The following is a 23,752-nucleotide window of genomic DNA, read 5'->3' on the forward strand; positions in this document are numbered from 1 at the left end:
TTTTCACAAAATCCACTACCATCTGACCTTCTGCATTCCTTTGCTTAACACCATACCTACCCATCACTTCCTCATCCCCTCTGTTCCCTTCACCAACATGCCCATTGAAATCTGCTCCAAGCACCAGTCTCTCATCCTTGGGTACAGTCATCACCACTTCATCCAACGCACTCTAAATTTTTTCTTTCTCATCCATCGCACACCCAACTTGTGGAGCATATGCACTAACAACATTCATCATTACACCATCAATTTCCAGATTTATAAACATCACTCTATCTGACACTCTTTTCACCTCCAAAACACTCTTAGCATACTGTTCCTTCAGGATAATGCCTACGCCATTTCGAAGGTGTTAATCAAATCCTGTATCTTGTGTCTGCAAGCTAAGCACCTTAACCCTTTTGCCACCCCTATACATCATGGTCTCAGCAGGTAAAAGTGATGACCCATGGGGTGGTATTGTCAGAGGCCCTTGTACTGCAACTGTGTGGATGGTAAGCACCCTCGCATAGATCCTGAGGACACTGATGAGGAGTTTTGTAATGACAGACACATAACAGGTACAGACTGTAACCAACTGGACACATATCCAATGTGTTAGACACAAGATGACATGGTCAGATACAAGATGGTGTGTTGACATTATAATTTAGGCCAAAGACACCATTATTGCTATTCAGGTTACCAAAACATTGTGGGACCCACTGTCCAGTTCTTCTCATGCTAATAGTTATGGTGAGACCATAAGCTAACTACTCCATACACTAATGTCAGAGCCTCCATTAGCAGCTTCCCAGGTGTTGGAAGACACAGGTTTGATGTATGGACATGAGAGACCTGATGCATTTTAATCTATTAGAAGGTGTGCAACATGACCTCGTTGTAGAAATATGAGATGGTAGAAGTTCAGTAATCAACTAGTAAGATATATCATAATGAGGTGGACATCTCCACATCGCCAATACAAGTTCACAACAACAAAATTCTCGATGAGAAAATATCAAACACAAAGAAACTAAGGGTCATGCTGCTAAATGCTAGGAGTTTAAATCAGAAAATGCACTTTCTGGAAGCATGCTTTTCCCTGGAATATGTTGACATATGTGCATTCACAGAAACCTGGCTCAATGCTGCAGAAAATATCCCAGCCTTGTAAGGCTATAATGCCTTTCACACTTTCAGACTGCAAAATGAAGGTCTGAGAAACAAACAAAGTCGTGTATCTATCTTCATTAAAGATAATTACACCTCTAGACTGGTTAGACAAAAAAACTGTGGAGCTACTTCAAGTCCAAATTACTGTGGGTAAGACCCACTTCAGGTCATTATCAGTTAAAGGTCCCCTTTCATGAACCAAGATGCCGACAAAGCTTATTTAGACCTACTTGGGACAATTAAGATACAACCTAACAACCTAGTCATGGGTGACTTCAACTATCCTTCCATTAACTGGGAAACTTATATGAGCTCAAACTCACTTGTACAAAAGTTCCTTAACTTTGTTAACTCAAATGCCCTGGAACAAATAGTGAACCACCCCATAAGGGGCTCCAATATTCTAGTCCTTGTTCTCACTAATATGAGTGACTGATGCAAAGCCTCAAATGTAGGGCCCGCACTGGTTAAATCCAACAATAAATCAGTTATTTTTGAAGTAGCAATAGCACCAGAACTCCCTAATGGAGAAGTCAGGCAAAAAAAAAGCTTCACCAAAGCTAACTATACCCTTGCAAGGGAAGGTATAATCAACTTCCAAGCTCCGGTTTCCACAGACAGCATTGACAGCTATACTAAGGTATACACTGATGCCCTGTATAAACATCTACACAAATGTTTAGACATAACCATGCTGGATAGGATTAAAGCAAGATCCTCAAGAAAAAAAGAAATCATCCTGGTGGCGTCTAGCATTAAAAAATTATACAATAAGTGAAAGAAGCTGCTGTCTAAAAATACAAAAGTTAGATCCCAGAACTGTAAGAGCACCCTCCTCAGCCTAAACAAGCAAATCAACTTATAAAATCTTCAAAGAGCAACTATGAGAAAAAACATAGCAACCATAGCCAAGGATAACAATAAGGCAGCCTCTGCAGCCTAAAAGGTAGAACTCAGACCCTGCAGAAATTTCAAACCTGCTAACAGACAGGATTGGCAAAAAGTTCACCCTCCCATTCCCCCAGACATACTACAAACCATGTTTTCATCATCTCCTCCTTCCTGCATCTCCAAAGAGCAAGTCATCAATGCTCTCTCCAAGGCTAAGAAAACAGCCTCAATGTGACCAGATGGCATTCTGGGCTGCATTCTTAATGTTCTAAAACAAGAGCTAGCTACTCCATTACACACTCTATTTAACCACAGCCTGAGTACTGGCTTTGTCTCCACTGAATGGAAAACAGTGACTGTCATCCCCCTCCACAAGGGCAGCTTGGCAACAGACCCAGGTAACTATAGACCAATAAGTTTAACTAGCCTCATCTGTAAGGCAATGGAATGAATCATCATGGACCTCATAAATAAGGATATAGGTGACCTCCAACCCTGGATCATCTCAGTTTGGTTTTGCCAAGGGCAGGTCATCCCTGCTAAACCTGATGGACTTCTTCAAGAATGTGACTAGAGCCATAGATGAGGGCAAAGTTGTGCACATAGCCTATCTTGTCTTTGACACTATCCCACGTTTGGGCATCACTGACAAACTAATTCAGTTGAATATAAACCCCTGTGTTGTTAGGTGGATTGCAAACTGGCTCACAGATTGACAACACTCAGTCAAAGTGGGAGATTTTACCACTACCAGAAGACCTGTCACCAGTGGAGCCCCACAAGGGTCAGTGCTGGCCCCCCTCTTATTTGACATATACCTGTCAGAAGTCCAGGACAAAAGGAGGGGCTGTAGCTAACCAAGTTACCAGATGGCTGCAAATGACATGCTCTCATTGAATCCCCTAGCGGTCAGCATACTTCAAAAGGGGTGTAGACAGACCAATGATTGGTGCCAAAGCCATGGTCTTAAACTACATGCTAAAAAATGCATCATCACTCCCTTCGGTAAAAATAATTTCCCTGCTGAGTATAAAAAAAACAATAATACCCTAAGTACCAATTCAAAAGTGAGAGGCCTGGGAACACAAGTTGACTGTGACCTCAACTTTGACCACCATGTGTCTACTGTGATGAGGAAGACATTCTATGTCACTCATCTGATTAGCAAAGGCATTGCCTCACAGACAAAAGAGGTTATAACTCCCCTGTACTCATCCCTCATCAGGCCTATTATTGAATATAATGCTCCCTTTGGTATGTACCATACCAGTCACCTGTAGCAACTTGACAGACCTCAGTGATTTCTAACTAAGAAAATTCAGGCTCTCCAGCATATATCTTATACAGGACGACTGAAGTCGCTGTGACTGTATCAGTAGCATATAGACTACTTAGAGGTGACTTATGTCTGGTTTACAGGGCTATCTCTGACCCAACTCTAATGGAAATGCTGCACATCCATGTCATATGGTACTAAAGTCACCCATTCCAGGGACCTCAATCTAGCCTGTGACATAAACGGGATGTGCTAGAGAGACAGATGCATCTGTCAGAGGTTGCCACTCCTCTGGAATAGGCTTCCAATCATATCAAGCGGAGCACCTCCATGACCCTTTTTAAGTGCAGTCTGGATGACTGGATAGCAAACCATAAATTTCTCCCGGAGATTGCATGGGCTTTTATCTTGGAAAGGGTAGTTGTTGCTAGGAAAAACTTGGGCATAGATGATATCTCTCATCTAATATTATATTAGGATTTAACAGCTAGGCTTGTAAAGACCACTGAGTCAATAGCCTAGTAACATCCTATGAACCTGTGAACTTTAAACTGAGATAATTGTCTTTTTTCCAGTGTGTATAAAAATGGTGAGGGTGAGTATTCTGGCTAAAAGGATAATGCCTGCTATCACCTATCTTGATATCCAAAAGACTACGTGACAGACTAGGATGAGGTGGGTGGTCTAGATGGACTGCAGCAAGTAAATGACTTGTCTCAAAAAATGGGAAAATTAATTGGGCTGGTAGTTAGGGTATTAGAGTATATACTACTGCCATTAAGGCCGAAAATTTGGCATATCAATACAAGCTAGAGAAGACACTATCTCAAACAAGCTTTCAAAAGTTGACGATAAACATCCAAGTTCAGCAGTAGTAGGACTGTAGGACCTGGGGCCAAAGGCATTACAAGGAGATCAGTAATATTTAGCAGAAAATGACAGAGACAGAAGGCAGACAGAGAAGGAACAGCTTCATAGAGGATGTTAGGTGTAAGAACTTCTCTCAATACCTGGAAGATCTGCTGGTGGAAGCACTAAATCTAAGTCCCTCACAGCCAGTTGTTATAGAGCAAAGTCACAACCCTTTGAAAGTCTTAGGGCAGAAAGGCATGTCTCCCAGACAAATAATCTTTAAACAACTTAATTAAAATTATAGGCACAGACTACAGTAAGCAGCCAGGGAGTGCAAACTCTTGGATGTCTTGAGTCAACCTATACCTTTTTCAGGATTTCTGCCAAGGGATTTTGCATGTGCACATTTTTTGTTTCAAAAATGACTTTTCTATGACACTAAAATATTCTGCCAAGCTGACACTTAAATGACAGGGCCAACACATCTTTGCAAATTTGTTTGTCTTACAATTTATCAGGGAGAACCTGCAGCAATCAGACATGCCCTGTTTCCCAATGGCATTGCAGCAACGTGCAGGAGAGAGTCCATCACCCTCAGCTGACGCCCACCTCTGCAGTCTGACTATGGCTCACTTCCTGGAGGAAAACTCTGCAAACTGAAAGTATGATCACATGAAACCATAGGTTTATAGGTTCATAGGTAGGTACTAGGCTATTGGCCGAAGGGCCTACGTAAGCCTAGCCAACAAGGTTCCCTGGCTTATGCCATCCAAGAAAGTTATTTTCCTGTGCCACTGTCAAGCAGAGACAAAGAAGTGATCCCCAGGATGTATTTACAATTTCCCATCCACTCATCAAAATTTTTCTTGAAGAGTGCTAATGAAGAACTTTGCTTGACATAGATGGGTAGTCTATTTCAGAGTATGGGAAGTCTCTGGGACAAGAATCTATCCCTCCAGCATGTCCTGTTTATTGTGGTGATAAGTTTAGGTCCATAGAGTATGTAGCTCTGAGGGACTGGCATTTCTTTAGGTGTAGCATGTCCAACAGCTCTGGGTTTGACATAACTTTATATGTTAAGTCAGAGATCACCTCAGAGTAGGCGAAACGCTAAGGAGTAAAGCTGGAGTTTTTTGAGGCAGTCAGTGTAGAGCATTTGTTTGAGGCCAGTATTCCTCTTTGTGAGGTACTTCTGTGGCCTTTCCAGCTGCTGCAGATGTCTTGTGAGGTACATTCCAAAAGGGGCATTGTACTCTATAATGGGTCTAATGAGTGTTGAGTAGAGCTCTTTTTGTCCTGGATGGGAACCCTTTTATGATGAGGTGTGCCACATAGAGGGACTTCCTGATGACTGTGGCGATGTGACTATCAAAGGAGAGACTACTGTCCACCTGTGTCCCAAGGTCTCTTATCACACATTCGGTGTTAAGTAGACAAGGCAACATTTTTTCTTCAGCAATTTCCTCTGCAAATAAGTATGAAGCATTAGTCACCAACTTAATCAGGATGAAATGGACATCACACCTGATCCCAAAAACCAGCAAGAAGCAGCAGCAGCAATCAATGGAGATCAGAAAGAACATAAAGCTCACAGAGTGTCCGCGGCTAAATTAAATGTAAAGCCACTGAAAATGTCTTGTCAAAAAAGACAGGTTTCATAATGTAGAAATTCGACCAATATTATCAGAGCCATTTCAAGTGAGTGTGTATTGCTAACTATATTTTTGTATGCCAGCTCTTATACTAACATACTGAAAAATAATCTCTTACTATTTTGTGGATTTGCTAAGTAACTGACTTCCCTGTAAGCAGTCACATGTTGCACTGCTTCATTGTTTGTACAGTTACTGGAATAGTTATCTGTGTTTCAATCAATGTCCGAGGTTTTAATTCACCTAAAAAAGGGCAGTTATTAGAAAATGATTAATGAAGGAAAAATCTGAAATACTCTGCCTTCAAGAATGTAAAATCATTGGGATCATATGCAGGTAGTGAAAAGATTTTGGGCTGTGGACTGTGTCAGTTTGATAGACATTAATCCCAAGGCAAGAGTGTGTATTTATATTCATGCATCTGTGTGATGCAGGAGAGGAGAGAATCGGATTTAGCTGACTCACTATGTGACCTTATTCCTTTTAATTTTTAGGATATTTTTCTCCCAGCAGTGGACATCTGGTTGCCACTGGTGTCTCTCTTCATCAGTTGGGTCTACTGCTTTCTCCTGATATCTCCAGACTTAGTCTGACCCATTGTTTGGCCACTGAAGAGATTGAGGTGTTCTGGTTCAGTAGCATATTGATGCCTGGGGATGTTCTACTTTTATAATGTAACTTCCTGTTTCCAATCACGCACTATTTTAGTACAGTAGCTGTGCAACTGAGCCATGCAGAATATTGTCTTGCCTCCATGTGGAGTCAGCCAATGCATCCTGAGCATTCCCATTTGGGGACCCCCCCCAATTTATGTGTCCTCATCCTCCACTAGGGATCTAATTCATCCTTCCCCATGGACAGTCATGCCCTTCTTTCCACTGCAACATGACCTGAGTCGCTAATCAAGCCTGGATTTGCTTGGGCTATAGTAAGGCTTTATCCCTCTATGCCAGGCATGGCTACGCGACCTGTACCTTCTTATTTGCATTTATGGAAACAACCAAAATAATCTTAATTAATATGATGACTTCTTTAGTAATTTAGAGAATTTAAACCACATAAATTCCCCCTGACTTTATCTGGGGATTCATTTTCAATGTAATATGAGATTCTGTAAGGGACAGAACTATACCATAAGATGAGGAAACATATTAAATCACATAAAGTGATAATACAAGTAATGCAGGATGTAAGACTCTACAATATATAAATGTTAACTCATTGTTATGAAAAAACATTTATGTATCACACCCTAGGCTCTAGCAGGCTTACTGCATTTATTATTTATTGGTTCATTTTGGAGAGCTTGATAAGACATGGAGAAGCAGACCATAATTACATCTCATTAATGGACTGTGCTGCAGTGAGTTTTACGGAGAAGCAGACCATAATTACACCCCATTAATGTACCGTGCTACGGTGAGTTTTAGTTTTAGTCTTATTGATGAGGATAGGAATGAACAGCTATGCTGCATGGATATTTTAATATTAAAATATAAATAGCTGATAGACAGCATTAAAGAAGGACTGGGAAAATGTATGACCCATAATGTATAACTCTCGGCTGATCCGAGTTTGGTGGGACTCCTTTAAAGGGGAAATTCAGGATCTATGCAGGAGGACCAGTGCTGCAATCTGAATATGTTAGATATTCATATAATAGAGCTGAAGACAAGGTGAAAAGAGCAAATGGGGACTTGGAAGAGGTGCAAGTTTAGAGACAAGTTTAATTTGCATAAATGCATGCAGGCACATGGAGACTGAAGAGAGACTGAGTCCAACACAGGTGGCTATTCACTGAGAGAACAGCTGCCCAAACACGAACATTGAATAGTGAGCAAGGGTGATTACCAACTGTCCGAATTAAGCAAAGGTATAAGAAGTATGCAATCACTGTCATTTCTTCACTGTCAAGAGCAGCACCGATCCCCTGCAAGGTAGGCATCAGCTGGGACTTTGAACAGATGGGGATAGGTATCAGGCAGTTAATAGTTTTCTTACACAGATCTCAGCCACACATTGACAGCATCTCAAAAAGAATAGTGCGCCAGATGCATTTACTGAGCAGAATGTTACAAGACATTAATGAACACACTGAAAAGCAAGCATTCGAACCAGATGGTTTTAATGTGAAGACATATTAGTTTCATAGTTTCATAGTATAGTACTAGGCTATCTGCCCTGGGGCATTTGTAAGCCTAGCCATAGTGATGTGGCTTTTGCCACCCCATGAAATGGTACAAAAATGTACAGAATAAATCTAGAATACTGTGCCTCTGTCTAGTAGTGACACAGTGAAGGTCCCCTTATATAATAGAATTAGTTTACTGTGCCCCTGTCTAGCAGTGACACAGATGTGACCCCTGGGGTAAACTTACGATCTCCCATCCACTCATCAAGATTTCTCTTGAAGAGAGTCAGTGAGGGGCTCTGCCTAATACGAACTGGGATCCTGTTCCAAAGCATGGGAAGCCTCTGGGTTATGAATATATCCCTCCAGCATGTCCTATTCATACTTGTGCCGAGGTTTAAGTCTTTAGCTCTCATGGTCCTGATGGATTTGGATTTTTTGAGGTGGAGCATGTCCATCAGATCCTGATTGGACATGGCCTTGTACGTCAGGCAGAGATCACCTCTGAGCAGGCGGTATGCTACTGAATAGAGATGAAGTTTCTTTAGTCTGGCAGAATAAGACATATGTTGGAGACCCTTGATCCTTTTGGTGAGGTACTTTTGTGGTCTCTCCAGCTGTTGCAAGTGCCTGGTGAGGTACATACCAAATGGGGCATTGTACTCAATCATGGGTCTGATGAGGGAGGAATATAGGGGTACAATGACATCCTTGGATCTGGATGTGAAACCCTTCATGATGAGGTGTGCAAGGTAGAATGTTTTTCTAACCACTTTGGCAACGTGGGTGTCAAATGAGAGGTCGCTGTCTACTTGGGTCCCTAGGTCTCTGATTACTTTTTCCGTACTCAGTGGGTTGCTGTCTATGTGATAATTTGTGGGTACTTTGTTTTTTCCAAAAGGGATGACTATACATTTTTTGACATTTAGTTTAAGGCCGTGACTACGGCACCAGTTGTCCATTTCAGTGAGGCCTTTTTGTAGGATGTGTGTATCTGCTGGTGTATCGACTATGGCGCCTAGTTTGCAGTCATCTGTGAACTTTGTCAGCCACAGCCCTCCCATGTTTGCTTTAACATCTGAGAAATAAATGCCGAACAAGAGGGGTCCCAGGACAGATCCCTGTGGGACACCACTTGTGACTGGCTTTGAGTCTGACATTGCTCCAGCGATTTTAACTTAATGGGTTCTGTCCTTTAGCCAATTTGCAACCCATCTAGTGACATAAGGGTTTACTTTTAAGCTGTTTAGCTTATCTATGATGCCTGAGTGGGGTATTGTGTCGAAGGCCTTAGCCAAGTCCAGGTATACTGTATGGACAGCTTTGCCCTCATCAATGTCTCTAGTGACTGTTTCGAAAAAGTCAACCAGGTTTAAAAGGCAGGATCTGCCCTTTACAAAGCCGAACTGGGTGGGGTCAAGCGTCTTTAGGTCCCCTATGTCTCCGTTTATGAGTTCCATAATGATTCTTTCCATAGCTTTGCAGACCAGGCTAGTCAAGCTTATGGGGCAGTAGTTTCCAGGGTCTGTAGAGGCATCCCCCTTGTGGAGTGGGACTACTGTTGCTGTACGCCAGTGTTCAGGTACATATCCCGAAGTAAGGCTAAGGTTAAATAGCATTTTTATGTGTGGGTTTAGCTCCTCTTGAGTTCACGTAACACGCACCCGGGATACCGCCAGGTCCCATTGATGCTGTGTTTTGCTTTGTTTAGGCGGTTCTCACTTGGACATCTGAGATGACAGGGAGATTACATTCAGCTGGGATAAGTATTTCTTCTTTTGGGGTGAAGGAGGCGAGAAATTTGCACTGAACCTGTCAGCCAGAATGTTAGCAATATCTGTGGGTTCAGTGTATTTTTTGTTGTTGTGAACCAACTCTGAGCATATCTGAGGGTTTCCGCCCAGGTTTCTAACATAGCTGAAGAAGGCTTTGTGGTTATCTTTAGTGTCCTTAGCGATTTTTCTCTCAAAGTTTGCCTTGGATGTTTTTATGAGAGAACGTAGTTTTCTGCTAATGTTGATCAGATATGTCTTCCCTTCATGGGATTTCGCTCTGACATGCAGTAGCTTCCTTCTTTTGTTATGCAATTTGTTTATGGCTGAGGTCCACCAGACAGGACGCTTACATTTGGTGGAGAGGGACTTGGATTTGTTTGGGATTGCTGATCCATGCATTCTTGGAGATGTCCATAGAAAGCATTTGTGAAGGATTTGGCATTGTGGGATGTGGTATCCACTGGCACAGTGGGCTTAAAGGATACCATCTCAGTCTTAAGAAGAGTGAAGTCTGCTTTTGAGAAGTTTTTCACTGTGGTCTTTTGTGCTGGGGGTGGAGGTGGGATATGTATATCCAGGGTGATTAGTTTGTGGTCAGATCTCACTAGTGAGGGGTATACTTCCGGCGTGGAGCATTTTGTCCCCATGTTTGTGATGATCAGGTCTAGTATATTATCTCCCCTAGTGGGAGAGGTGACTAGTTGTTCCAGTGCATTTGAATTTATGAATTCCAGGAACCTTTGGGCTAGGGTATTAGGGCTAGAATAATGTACCCAATCTATGTTTGGGTAGTTGAAGTCTCCCAGTATGATGGTATTTTGTGATACATTCATATCCTCTAATGTCTTCAGGAAGGCTGAGTGGGGTTCTTGAGAGAAAGACCAAAAAATTCTTTAGAGATGTGGGGGACTATGAAAGGGGGAAACCTTTTGATAGCTCCAAAAATGTTTCCTTTAGGGTACCTGGGGAATATAAGGGAGTTAAGAGATTCTCCACTCCAAAAAGAAAAAGACCTAAATCAATTCTTAAAAACACTTCTGATTCCTCTAATTTTACTTCAGGTGATGATTATTCATCCAATACTGAAGGAGAATTTGAGGAGAACCAGATTGATGTTCTACCGAATGCTAAACGTGACAATTTGTCACACCCTTCCGCCGCACCTGTAGACGAGGGGGGCGGAAACATAGGAAAAGACACGCCCAAGCAAAGCATGGATGCTCTATTGAAACTGATGACAGCACAGTAATGTTTCCTTCTAATGTTCATAATATTTCTTCCATTGAGCTGACCACTACACAGTGTTCAATATTAAATAAAGGCCTAAACTTTGTTCCCGGTTTTTTTGTACCTGAACATTCTCTAGCCCTGGATGTGGTTAATTTCTGTAGATTATTAAATTTAAAACTGTTGTTTGCTGATAGTGATAGTGATAGATGTCATGAGTTCAAATTTAAGAAATCGTCTTTTAATCCACCTATGACTCAATTGGTGGGAGTTTTCCAAAGGAATGTGTTATATGATTTACACTATCACTATAAGGATTTTCCTCTGTCTTATAATAATCTGTCCAGGGATGAAGTGTGTAGTCTGGATGAGTTAGCAAAAAACAAAAATGTGGTGATCACACAGTCTGACAAAGGTGGGGCGGTGGTGATTCAGAATAAGGAATCTTATGACCAGGAGGCTTTGAGACAGTTGGGGAATAGAGACCATTATATGGCCATGCCTTTGGATCCAACCCCCAATTTACAGCGTAAGATTGAAGAATTTTTGACATCAGCAGTGGATGAGGGTATTATCCAGCAGGCTACTAAGGAACAATTGATGGTGTCGTCCCCTCAAAAACAATTTCTATATGCTTCCTAAAATACATAAAAATCTTACCAACCCACCTGGTCGACCTATTGTGTCTGGACATGGGTCCTTGACGGAACCTTTATCGGAATATCTGACTTTTCATTTGAAACCCTTATTAGGGTTAATTAGAGCTCGGATTCAAGATACCACACAGTTTTTGGAGGTTATCAGTGATATTCAATTGGAGCCAGACTGGCTATTATGTACCCTTGATATTACGTCCCTTTATACCAATATTCCACATTGGGCAGGCCTACAAGCACTAGAATATTGGTTGGCTAGATCTGAATTATACAAACCAGGTTTTAACACTTTCCTGGTTTGTCTTACTGAATATGTGCTAACCAGTAATATTTTCTATTATCAAAATAAGTGCTTTTGGCAAATTAAAGGAACGGCTATGGGTGCATCTTTTGCACCCATTTATGCAGATCTATTTATGGCCTATATCGAGGAGATCATTATTTATGATGCCAGTCATAATATCTATATGTGTGAAATGGATATGTGGCGTCGATATCTGGATGATTGTTGGTTGGTGTGGAGGGCTGATGATCAGTATCTTATGGAATTTCTTGATTATCTTAATAACAACATATGGGGTATAGAATTTAAGATTAATTTTGACAGGTCCAATATAATTTTTTTGGATGTTGAATTACACAGGAATATGGATAATACTTTATCCACTACCCTATTTAGGAAATTCCCGGAATATAATTCTTTATTGCATGCGACCAGCTTCCACCCACCACATATCATCCGGAATATTCCTAAGTCACAATTCCTACGAGCTAGGAGAATTTGTTCCAATCAAGGGTCCTATGTCCAGACCAGTGATGATTTGGTTGCCAGATTTAAGCATAGGGGATATCATTCCGGGTCTATACACATGGCTAAACAGTGGGTTTCTCAATTTCATAGAACTGATTTGTTGTGCTATAAAGATCACAATCGTGACAGGTCACAACAACCACTTAGGCTAGTTACCTCTTATGGACGCAATACTCGAGGCTTTATGCAGATTATTGACAGACATTGGAACATCCTTTTGGCTGACAACAGATTGAGTAATTTTCTTGGGAACAGATGTTCATTTTCTTTTAGAAGGGGACGTACTATTGGGTCACATTTGAGTCATTATAAGAAGCCCTTGTTTGATTCCAAAGTTTATAGTCAATCTACTCTTATAGGTGCTCCGGTAGTTGGATGTTTTTCGTGTGGCCATTGCAAATTTTGTAATAAGGTTTCACGTATTGGGGAATTCAGTAGTCAGAATACACCTGAGATTTTTGAGATTAATTTTTGGGCAAACTGCAGTTCTGGGTGGGTTATATATTTAGTGACCTGCACGTGTTCTGCATTTTATGTGGGAAAGACTTCCAGGGCATTTCGCCTTAGAATTGGTGAACACATTAGTGACATCAAGAATAAGCGCAGTAACAACGCACTATTTAAACATAGTTTAAAACATACCACAGCTAATTTTATGTTTTGTATCATTGATCACATTAAGGGTAAATGTCAGGACAAAATGAAATGGCAGGAATTGCTTACTTCAAAAGAGAGGAAGTGGATAATTAAACTGGGAGCAATGTTTCCACCTGGTCTTAATGACCAATTATGATTTGCCAATTTTGATAGGCTGATCATGCAGTGTTTTTGGCTCTATTTACATATATATATTGTGTTTGAAACCTTTGTGAATTGATTTTTCCAAAAAACTTGTGTCACTGAGGAAGGCTCTGCTGAGCCGAAACCGGTCTGTATATTTGTTATCTGAGGGATTTTTCCCTCTAGATTTATGTATTAAATCAATTTATGCTGACACCTTGGGCTGCTGGCTTCATTTGTTTGGACTTATATGGGTCTTTGCCGTGCAGCGGTCTTTCGTGCATCCTGTATGGACTTTTGCTTTAAAGGATACCATCTCAGTCTTAAGAAGAGTGAAGTCTGCTTTTGAGAAGTTTTTCACTGTGGTCTTTTGTGCTGGGGGTGGAGGTGGGATATGTATATCCAGGGTGATTAGTTTGTGGTCAGATCTCACTAGTGAGGGGTATACTTCCGGCGTGGAGCATTTTGTCCCCATGTTTGTGATGATCAAGTCTAGTATATTATCTCCCCTAGTGGGAGAGGTGACTAGTTGTTCCAGTGCATTTGAATTTATGAATTCCAGGAACCTTTGGGCTAGGGTATTAGGGCTAGAATAATGTACCCAATCTATGTTTGGGTAGTTGAAGTCTCCCAGTATGATGGTATTTTGTGATACATTCATATCCTCCAATGTCTTCAGGAAGGCTGAGTGGGGTTCTTGAGATTGGGAGGGTGGTCTGTAAAATGCTACCAGTTGTATAGCAGTTTTGCCTATGGTTACTTGCACCTGTATGGTCTCTGATGCTTCATGTGTTGCTACTAACCTGGAGGTGTGGGTGTCCTTTATGAATATGGACACACCCCCTCCCTTTGTGGTTCGGCCCGGGTTTTGGGGCCGAAAAGCATGATACGAGGTATAGCCTGGTAGCACTGGGGTGCTCTCAGGAGCCTTGAACCAGGTTTCAGTTACTGCACAGACGTCGATGTTCTCCATGCTGAGGAGTGCATCAAGTGCCTGCATCTTGAGATTTAGACTTCTGGCGTTGAGCAGCATTACCCTTAGTTTTTTTCCATTTTTGTTTTCTAAGGAGGTGGGTTTGTCTTTTGAGCCTTGCCTAAAAAGGCACTATGGGGTGGCAAGAGCCTTAGCCAATATCCGAAGCCCAGTGGTGACAGGTGTAAGCCATCCCTTGAAGCAGCGTGGCTTGTCCAACATATCATCCCAGGCAGACAGACATTGGATCCCCTTAGAATGACACCAGTACTTGAGCCAATTGTTAAAGCTGATCATCTTGTCTTTGTATTGTGGTATCATTCTTGGTGAGGGCAAGATGCTGCTCAGGGTCAGGGTCATACCAGCCTGGGCTACATAATCGGAGAGCTCCTCTATGTCTCTTTTCATGTAGTCCAGGGAGGTACATCTCAGGTCATTCACACCAGCATGGACAATGATGGAGTCATATTTGTACTTGCTTTGGAGTGACCTGAGTGCGTGTGTTATGTGGCGGATCCTAGCTCCTGATAGACAGCTCACAGTCACCTTCTCCTTGTTCAGCCTGGTCAGTGGGACATCAGTGTGTCTGACTATCGAGTCACCTATTACTAGTGTATCAGGCAAGGTGTTTGGCCTTAAGGGCTGCGATTGGTCGACACACTGATTTATTGAAGTATGTGTTGCATGTGTTTTGTTTTGAGGTGGTGGATTTTTGGATGTCTGCTTTGGGAGCCTCTGTTGTTTTGGTAAGTTTTTTATTAGAGCCTCCGAGTATGTCTTTGTGTTTTTATGTGTTTGGTTTGCAGTTGTGGTAGGTCTATGTGGGACTGGGATTGTTGTGTGTGTGGCTGCCATCTCCTCCTGTCTGGTCATGCCAGCCCTGAGTTGAGAGAGTTCAGCCTCCAGTTTGGCTATATAGTTGCATCTCTCACATGTATTTGTGTTTGTTGGGAGGAGGAGAGGGTTGTCTGTGTAAATGAGACAATTGTAGCATTGTCTCAAGATGCCCAGATTGACCATCTGAACTGGAGACGATGCCAGTAATCTACCACTCGACATGCTAGAACAGTATAAGGAGTGGTATACCTTTAAGGGAATTGGGTATTTACAGGGGTGGTAAGTAGATGTAGTGCTTTACTTAGTTTGAGAGTGCTTACTTAGTAGAGAAGTATTGAGAACAAGTGCTAGGCTTATAATACAGTGAGTAGTCTGGTTATACTAAGAGTAGAGCTTCCTTAAGGGAAAATTTGAAGAACAGACTTGGCGGAGCCAGAAAAAGTTTAACCTTGTTTAACCGCGCTGCTATGCATTAATCACAAGAAAGGCATGCAAATGCAGATTTTAAACAGTGAACTACAAAAGAGCTGGAAATGGTCCCAAACAACCAATTACTACAGCTTCTTGTGCTGAGGTCACTTCCCCCAAGGACAGGTAGGCTGCTCAAGGCTCCTCACTCCCACTGGTGAGCAAAGAAACTTCCTTCTATCCAAGTAAGGTAATGGACAACACAGGAACTACACCACAGCCCAGAATACAGCAATGCCTGTAAACTGGTCTAAACTAGTCGAGGAAGGCGGGAAAACAAGGATTATTTTTTTGTTTTTTTTGGTAGAAACACACAGAAAATGCAGAAACAGTGATAAATTAGTTACACAGGCTAGCACTCTTTAGTGGGCAGCCTCCACAGTTAAATTAAACAAACAAACAAGCAAACTTTCAATCAAATTCGACTAAAATGTAACTTTACGTGCAGATTTTAAAATAATGCAGCAATCAGTTAAACAACAGTTCAGGCTAGTTCAAGGTAAGCTACAGAAGCTATTTCAAGTGAAAAAAAAGCAAAGATACTTAAATCCAGAAGGTAGTCGCTTTTCTGAGTTCCCTGCTGCTAGGACCACTCTGTAAACCCACGTGGAGCTTGTCTGAGCAGTACAGCCAGAAAAAACACCCAGAGGCGGATTTTAAACAGTGAACTACAAAAGAGCTGGAAATGGTCCCAAACAACCAATTACTACAGCTTCTTGTGCTGAGGTCACTTCCCCCAAGGACAGGTAGGCTGCTTAAGGCTCCCCACTCCCACTGGTGAGCAAAGAAACTTCCTTCTATCCAAGTAAGGTAATGAACAACACAGGAACTACACCACAGCCCAGAATACAGCAATGCCTGTAAACTGGTCTAAACTAGTCAAGGAAGGCGGGAAAACAAGGATTATTTTTTTGTTTTTTGGTAGAAACACACAGAAAATGCAGAAACAGTGATAAATTAGTTACACAGGCTAGCTTTCTTTAGTGGGCAGCCTCCACAGTTAAATTAAACAAACAAACAAGCAAACTTTCGATCAAATTCGACTAAAATGTAACTTTAAGTGCAGATTTTAAAATAATGCAGCAATCAGTTAAAAAACAGTTCAGGCTAGTTCAAGGTAAGCTACAGAAGCTATTTCAAGTGAAAAAAAAGCAAAGATGCTTAAATCCAGAAGGTAGTCACTTTTCTGAGTTCCCTGCTGCTAGGACCACTCTGTAAACCCACGTGGAGCTTGTCTGAGCAGTATGCTCAATGCCAGAACATCAGCTGGGAAATTCCTTTATAGAACTGTATAAGGTCTTATAAAGGGAGAAAACGGTTTACCCATCCTCACTTGCCTCCATAATTGCAGTTCTTTTCAAACCATGGGAGGACCCAAACTACTGCCCATCTCATTGACCCCTTAAGAGGGAAAACTACTGCCCATCTCACTGATTAGTATTCGTTTAAGGGTATTTTACAGGATTTTAATAGCACCAGAAGGGCTGAAGAATATCATTCCCTCTACTGTCTTGCCGATTGGGGCAGGGGGCTATTTTTGGAGATCTAGTTAGGCATTATTTTTATTGTGGCATAGGGCACCATACCTCTCAGCCTCTTAGATCAAGAAATCCAGACAAAGCCATGAATAAAACTGGATCAAAAGCCCAAATTTAGGGACAATGTTTAAATACTGCTCTTACAAACTTAGAAAGTTGATAGAATAATGGGGTTTGCATTAGCATGAATTGTCTGAAGGATATGAAATCTGAAACTCCAATTTCTATCATTATTTTCTAACTTCAGTCATTAATAATTTGTCTCTAATTTGCCAGAAAACTACAATTGTATGAAAAATGGACCAAAAATATAATGCCAAAATCTCGACATTCTGCAAAAATCTGTACACTTGAGAGGTATGCAGGGCACCATTTTTTCATCAGATATAGAGAAGGTAAAAAGAGGAATGTGAACATGAAAGTGGAAAGATACAGAGTGATAGAAAATTGTGTAGGGGCTGACAGACACACACACAACAGTACAGAAAAGATAGGGGCTGACAGACACGCACACAACAGTACAGAAAGGGTAGGGGCTGACAGACACGCACACAACAGTACAGAAAGGGTAGGGGCTGACAGACACGCACACAACAGTACAGAAAGGGTAGGGGCTGACAGACACGCACACAACAGTACAGAAAGGGTAGGGGCTGACAGACACGCACACAACAGTACAGAAAGGGTAGGGGCTGACAGACACGCACACAACAGTACAGAAAGGGTAGGGGCTGACAGACATGCACACAACAGTACAGAAAGGGTAGGGGCTAACAGACACACACACAACAGTACAGAAAGGGTAGGAGCTGACAGAAATGCACACAACAGTACAGAAAGGGGGTGGATGGAACTGCACATACTAGAATGGAGATACATAGGATGGATCCAAAAAAAACAAAGAACAGAAAAATGGTCATGGGGAGGGTTGGAAAATGCATAGGGTATGGAGTAACCCATGAGGAAGGGGACACACATGGCTGTTGACATGATGGGTATGGACAACAGTGCATCATCTGCCATCGAAGCTCAAAGACACACTACTAGGGCCCATCACCCCATGATGGATCAGGGTGGCTGATACCATGGGCTACATCCTCCCCTGGTAACCCAGGGTTATAAGCTGACTGGTCACTGAATCTACAATCCACTCTAGGAGGCTGTTCATCAATGATTTTTCTTCATCACTGCCTCCCTCACCTATTCCAATTGCAGCTGGGCCACTCCAGGCCAAAACCTGTCTCCAATGAGCCAGTGCCAGCTCTATCACCCTCACATACCTCAAGCACATACTGATAAGGAGAAGGGCACATTCAATGTGCCTGTTGAGGAAATCAATCACCTACAGTTGGAATGAGGAGGCACAATGGATAGTTAGCCATAAGTGAATCTAGCCCAACACTGGTGAGGGTAGTTAACCACTGCTGGCTACATGCCTCTCTGGTCTCGGCAGTAGGTGACTTGATTACTTGCATGCTCTACTCATACTGGAAGAGAAATGGCAGAGAACTGTGATAAGCATGAGGTAGGATACTAGAACAGTAGATACAATTTCATATGTACATCTCCTTGCACATGTGAGATAGACATGTGGGTGTTACTCCATACCCTGTGCATTGTCTAGTATGCAAGTGTGCACTTCTTGCACATACGTTAGTTTACTTAAAGTATGGCCCCAGTTATACAAGGGGATAAACCAGTTAATGTGCAGGCAGTATGGGATGGTGCAGCATAGCCCCACCAAAAAACAGGGCCCTGCAGAAACTCACATGAAATGCAGTGGACTTATAACATTCCATGCCACTGCTACTACATCAGTCTGACAGCCTATAACATTCAGTGCCACTGCCACTACATCCATGTGAGAGTGTATACCATTCAGTGCCACTGCCACAACATCCATGTGACAGCCTATAACATTCAGTGCTTATTCACAGCCTGTAACATTCAGTGCCACTACCACTACATCCATGTGACAGCCTATAACATTCAGTGCCACTGCCACTACATCCATGTGACAGCCTATAACATTCAGTGCCACTGCCACTACAACCATGTGACAGCCTACAACATTCAGTGCCACTGCCACTACATCCATGTGAGAGCGTATACCATTCAGTGCCACTGCCACAACATCCATGTGACAGCCTATAACATTCAGTGCTTATTCACAGCCTGTAACATTCAGTGCCACTACCACTACATCCATGTGACAGCCTATAACATTCAGTGCCACTGCCACTACATCCATGTGACAGCCAGTGACATTCAGTGCCACTGCCACTATATCAATGTGACAGTGTATAACATTCAGTGCCACTACCACTACATCCTTGTGACAGCCTATAACATTCAGGGCTACTGCCACTATGTCCATGTGACAGCCTATAACATTCAGTGCCACTGCCACTACAACCATGTGACAGCCTACAACATTCAGTGCCACTGCCACTACATCCATGTGACAGCCTATAACATTCAGTGCCACTGCCACTTCATCCATGTGACAGCCTATGACATGCAGTGCCACTGCCACTACATCCATGTGACAGTCTATAAAATTCACTGCTTATTCACAGCCTATAACATTCAGTGTCACTACCACTGCATCTATGTGACAGCCTATAACATTCAGTGCCACTGCCACTACATCCGTGTGACAGCCTATAACATTCAGTGCTTATTCATAGCCTATAATATTCAGTGCCACTGCCACTACATCCATGTAGCAGCCTATATCATTTGGTGCCACTGCCACTACATCCATGTAACATCCTATAACATTCAGTGCCACTGCCACTGCATCCATGTGACAGCCTATGACATTCAGTGCCACTGCCACTATATCAATCTGACAGTCTATAACATTCAGGGCTAATGCCACTATGTCCATGTGATAGCCTATAACATTCAGTGCCACTGCCACTACATCCATGTGACAGCCTATAACATTCAGTGCCACTACCACTACATCCATGTGACAGCCTATGATATTCATTGCCACTGCCACTACATCAATGTGACAGTGTATAACATTCAGTGCCACTGCCACTACATCCATGTGACAGCCTGTAATATTCACTGCCGCTACATCCATATGACAGTCTATAACATTCAAAGTCACTGCCACTGCATCCATGTGACAGCCTATGACATTCAGTGCCACTGCCACTACATCCATGTGACAGTCTATAGCATTCAGTGCCACTGCCACTACATCCATGTGACAGCCTATAATATTCAGTGCCACTGCCACTACATCCATGTAACAGTCTATAACATTCAGTGCCACTGCGACTACATCCATGTGATAGTCTATAACATTCAGTGCCAATGCCACTACATCCATGTGACAGTCTATAACATTCAGTGCCACTGCCACTACAGCCATGTGACAGCCTATAACAGACAGTTCTTATTCACAGCCTATAACATTCAGTGCCACTGCCACTACATCCATGTGACAGCCTAAATTATTTGGTGCCACTGCCACTACATACATGTGTCAGACTATAACATTCAGTGCCACTGCCACTACATCCATGTGACAGCCTATAACATTCAGTGCCACTGCCACTTCATCCATTTGACAGCCTATGACATTCAGTGCCACTGCCACTACATCCATGTGACAGTCTATAAAATTCACTGCTTATTCACAGCTTATAACATTCAGTGCCACTACCACTGCATCTATGTGACAGCCTATAATATCCAGTGCCACTGCCACTACATCCAAAGTGACAGCCTATAACATTCAGTGCTTATTCACAGTGCCACTGCCACAACATCCATGTGACAGCCTGTAACATTCAGTGCCACTGCCACTACATCCATGTGACAGCCTATAACATTCAGTGCTTATTCACAGCCTATAACATTCAGTGCCACTGCCTCTACATCCATATGACAGCCTATAACATTTGGTGCCACTGCCACTACATCCATGTGACAGCTTATAACATTCAGTGCCACTGCCTCTGCATCCATGTGACAGCCTATGACATTCAGTGCCACTGCCACTATATCAATGTGACAGTCTATAACATTCAGTGCCACTGCCACCACATCCATGTGACAGCCTATAATATTCAGTGCCACTGCCACTACATCCATGTGACAGTCTATAACATTCAGTGCCACTGCCACTACATCCATGTGACAGTCTATAACATTCAGTGCCACTGCCACTACATCCGTGTGACAGCCTATAACATTCAGTGCCACTGCCACTACATACATGTGACAGCCTATAACATTCAGTGCCACTGCCATTTCATCCATGTGATAGCCTATGACATTCAGTGCCACTGCCACTACATCCATGTGACAGTCTATAGAATTCACTGCATATTCACAGCCTATAACATTCAGTGCCACTACCACTGCATCTATCTGACAGCCTATAACATTCAGTGTCAATGCCACTATATCAATGTGACAGCTTATAACATTCAGGGCTACTGCCACTATGTCCATGTGATAGCCTATAACATTCAGTGCCACTGCCACTACATCCATGTGACAGCCTATAACATTCAGTGTCACTGCCACTGCATCCATGTGACAGCCTATGACATTCAGTGCCACTGCCATCCATGTGACAGTCTATAACATTCAATGCCACTGCCACTACATCCATGTGACAGTCTATAACATTCAGCACCACTGCCACTACATCCATGTGACAGCCTATAATATTCAGTGCCACTGTCACTACAGCCATGTGACTGCCTATAACATTAAGTGCTTATTCACAGACTATAACATTCAGTGCCACTGCCACTACATCCATGTGACAGCCTATATTATTTGGTGCCACTGCCACTACATACATGTGACAGCCTATAACATTCAGTGCCACTGCCACTACATCCATGTGACAGCCTATAACATTCAGTGCCACTGCCACTGCATACATGTGACAGCCTATGACATTCAGTGCCGCTGCCACTACATCCATGTGACAGTCTATAACATTCAGTGCTTATTCACAGCCTATAACATTCAGTGCCACTACCACTGCATCTATGTGACAGCCTATAATATTCTGTCCCACTGCCACTACATCCATGTGACAGCCTATAACATTCATTGCTTATTCACAGCCTATAACATTAAGTGTCACTGCCACTAAATCCATGTGACAGCCTTAACATTTAGTGCCACTGCCACTACATCTTTGTGACAGCCTATAACATCCAGTGCTTTTTCACAGCCTATAACATTCAGTGCCACTGCCACTACATCCATGTGACAGCCTATATCATTTGGTGCCACTGCCACTACATCCATGTGACAGCCTATATCATTCGGTGCCACTGCCACTACATACTTGTGACAGTCTATCACATTCAGTGCCAGTGCCACTACATCCATTTGGCAGTCTATAACATTCAGTGCCTCTGCCACTACATCCATGTGACAGCCTATAACATTCAGTGCCTCTGCCACTACAGCCATTTGACAGCCTATAATATTCAGTGCTTATTCACAGCCTATAACATTCAGTGCCACTGCCACTACATCCATGTGACAGCCTATAACATTCAGTGCTACTCCCACTGCATCATTGTGACAGCCTATAACATTCAGTGCCACTGTCACTACATCCATGTGACAGCCTGTAACATTCAGTGCTGCTGCCATTATGTCCATGTGACTGTTTATAACATCCAGTGCCACTGCCACTACATCCATGTGACAGCTTATAACATTCAGTTGTATTAAAAACCTATAACATTTAGTGCCACTACTACTACATCCATGTGACAGCTATAACATTCAATGCTACTTTCACTGCATCCATGTGACAGCCTATAACATTCAGGGCTTATTTACAGGCTACAACATTCAGTGCCACTGCCACTGCTTCCATGTGACAGCCTATAACATTCAATGCAACTGGCATTATATCCATGTGACAGCCTGTAACATTCAGTGCTACGGCCACTATGTCCATGTGACTGTCTATAACATTCAGTGCCACTACCACTACATCCATGTGACAGCCTGTAACATTCAGTGCCACTGCCACTAGATCCATGTGGCAGCCTATAACATTCAGTGCTACTGCCACTATGTCCATGTGACAGCCTAAAACATTCAGTGCCACTGCCACTATGTCCATGTGACAGCCTATAACATTCAGTGCTGCTGACACTATGTCCATGTGACAGCCTAAAACATTCAGTGCCACTGCCACTACGTCCATGTGACAGCCTATAACATTCAGTGCTGCTGCCACTATGTCCATGTGACAGCCTATAACATTCAGTGTCACTTTCATTGCATCAGTGTGACAACCTATAACATTCAGTGTTTATTCACAGTCTATAACATTCAGTGTCACTACCACTACATCCATGTGACAGCTATAACATTCAATGCTTCTGCCTCTGCATCCATGTGACAGCCTATGACATTCAGTGACACTGCCACTACATCCAGCTGACAGCCTATAACATTCAGTGCTTATTTACAGGCTATAACATTGAGTGCCACTGCCACTACATCCATGTGATAGGACCACAAATACATTTTCTAAACTAACCGTGGCAAACACTTGCCAAGAGCAACAACAGCTCCAAACTTAAAACTGGGTAAAACAGAAAAAAAATATCAGGAAAACCTGCCTCTTTGCATGCTTATCACTGTTATGGTGATGTGCTGGACTGTTGAATCTCTGTCTTGACATGTTGCAGTAAGTACAGCAAACACAGGCCTG

The sequence above is a fragment of the Protopterus annectens genome, chromosome 8.part1, assembly GCF_019279795.1.
Source record: "Protopterus annectens isolate FY-2018-M chromosome 8.part1, PAN1.0, whole genome shotgun sequence".
In the NCBI taxonomy this organism is placed as follows: domain Eukaryota; kingdom Metazoa; phylum Chordata; order Ceratodontiformes; family Protopteridae; genus Protopterus; species Protopterus annectens.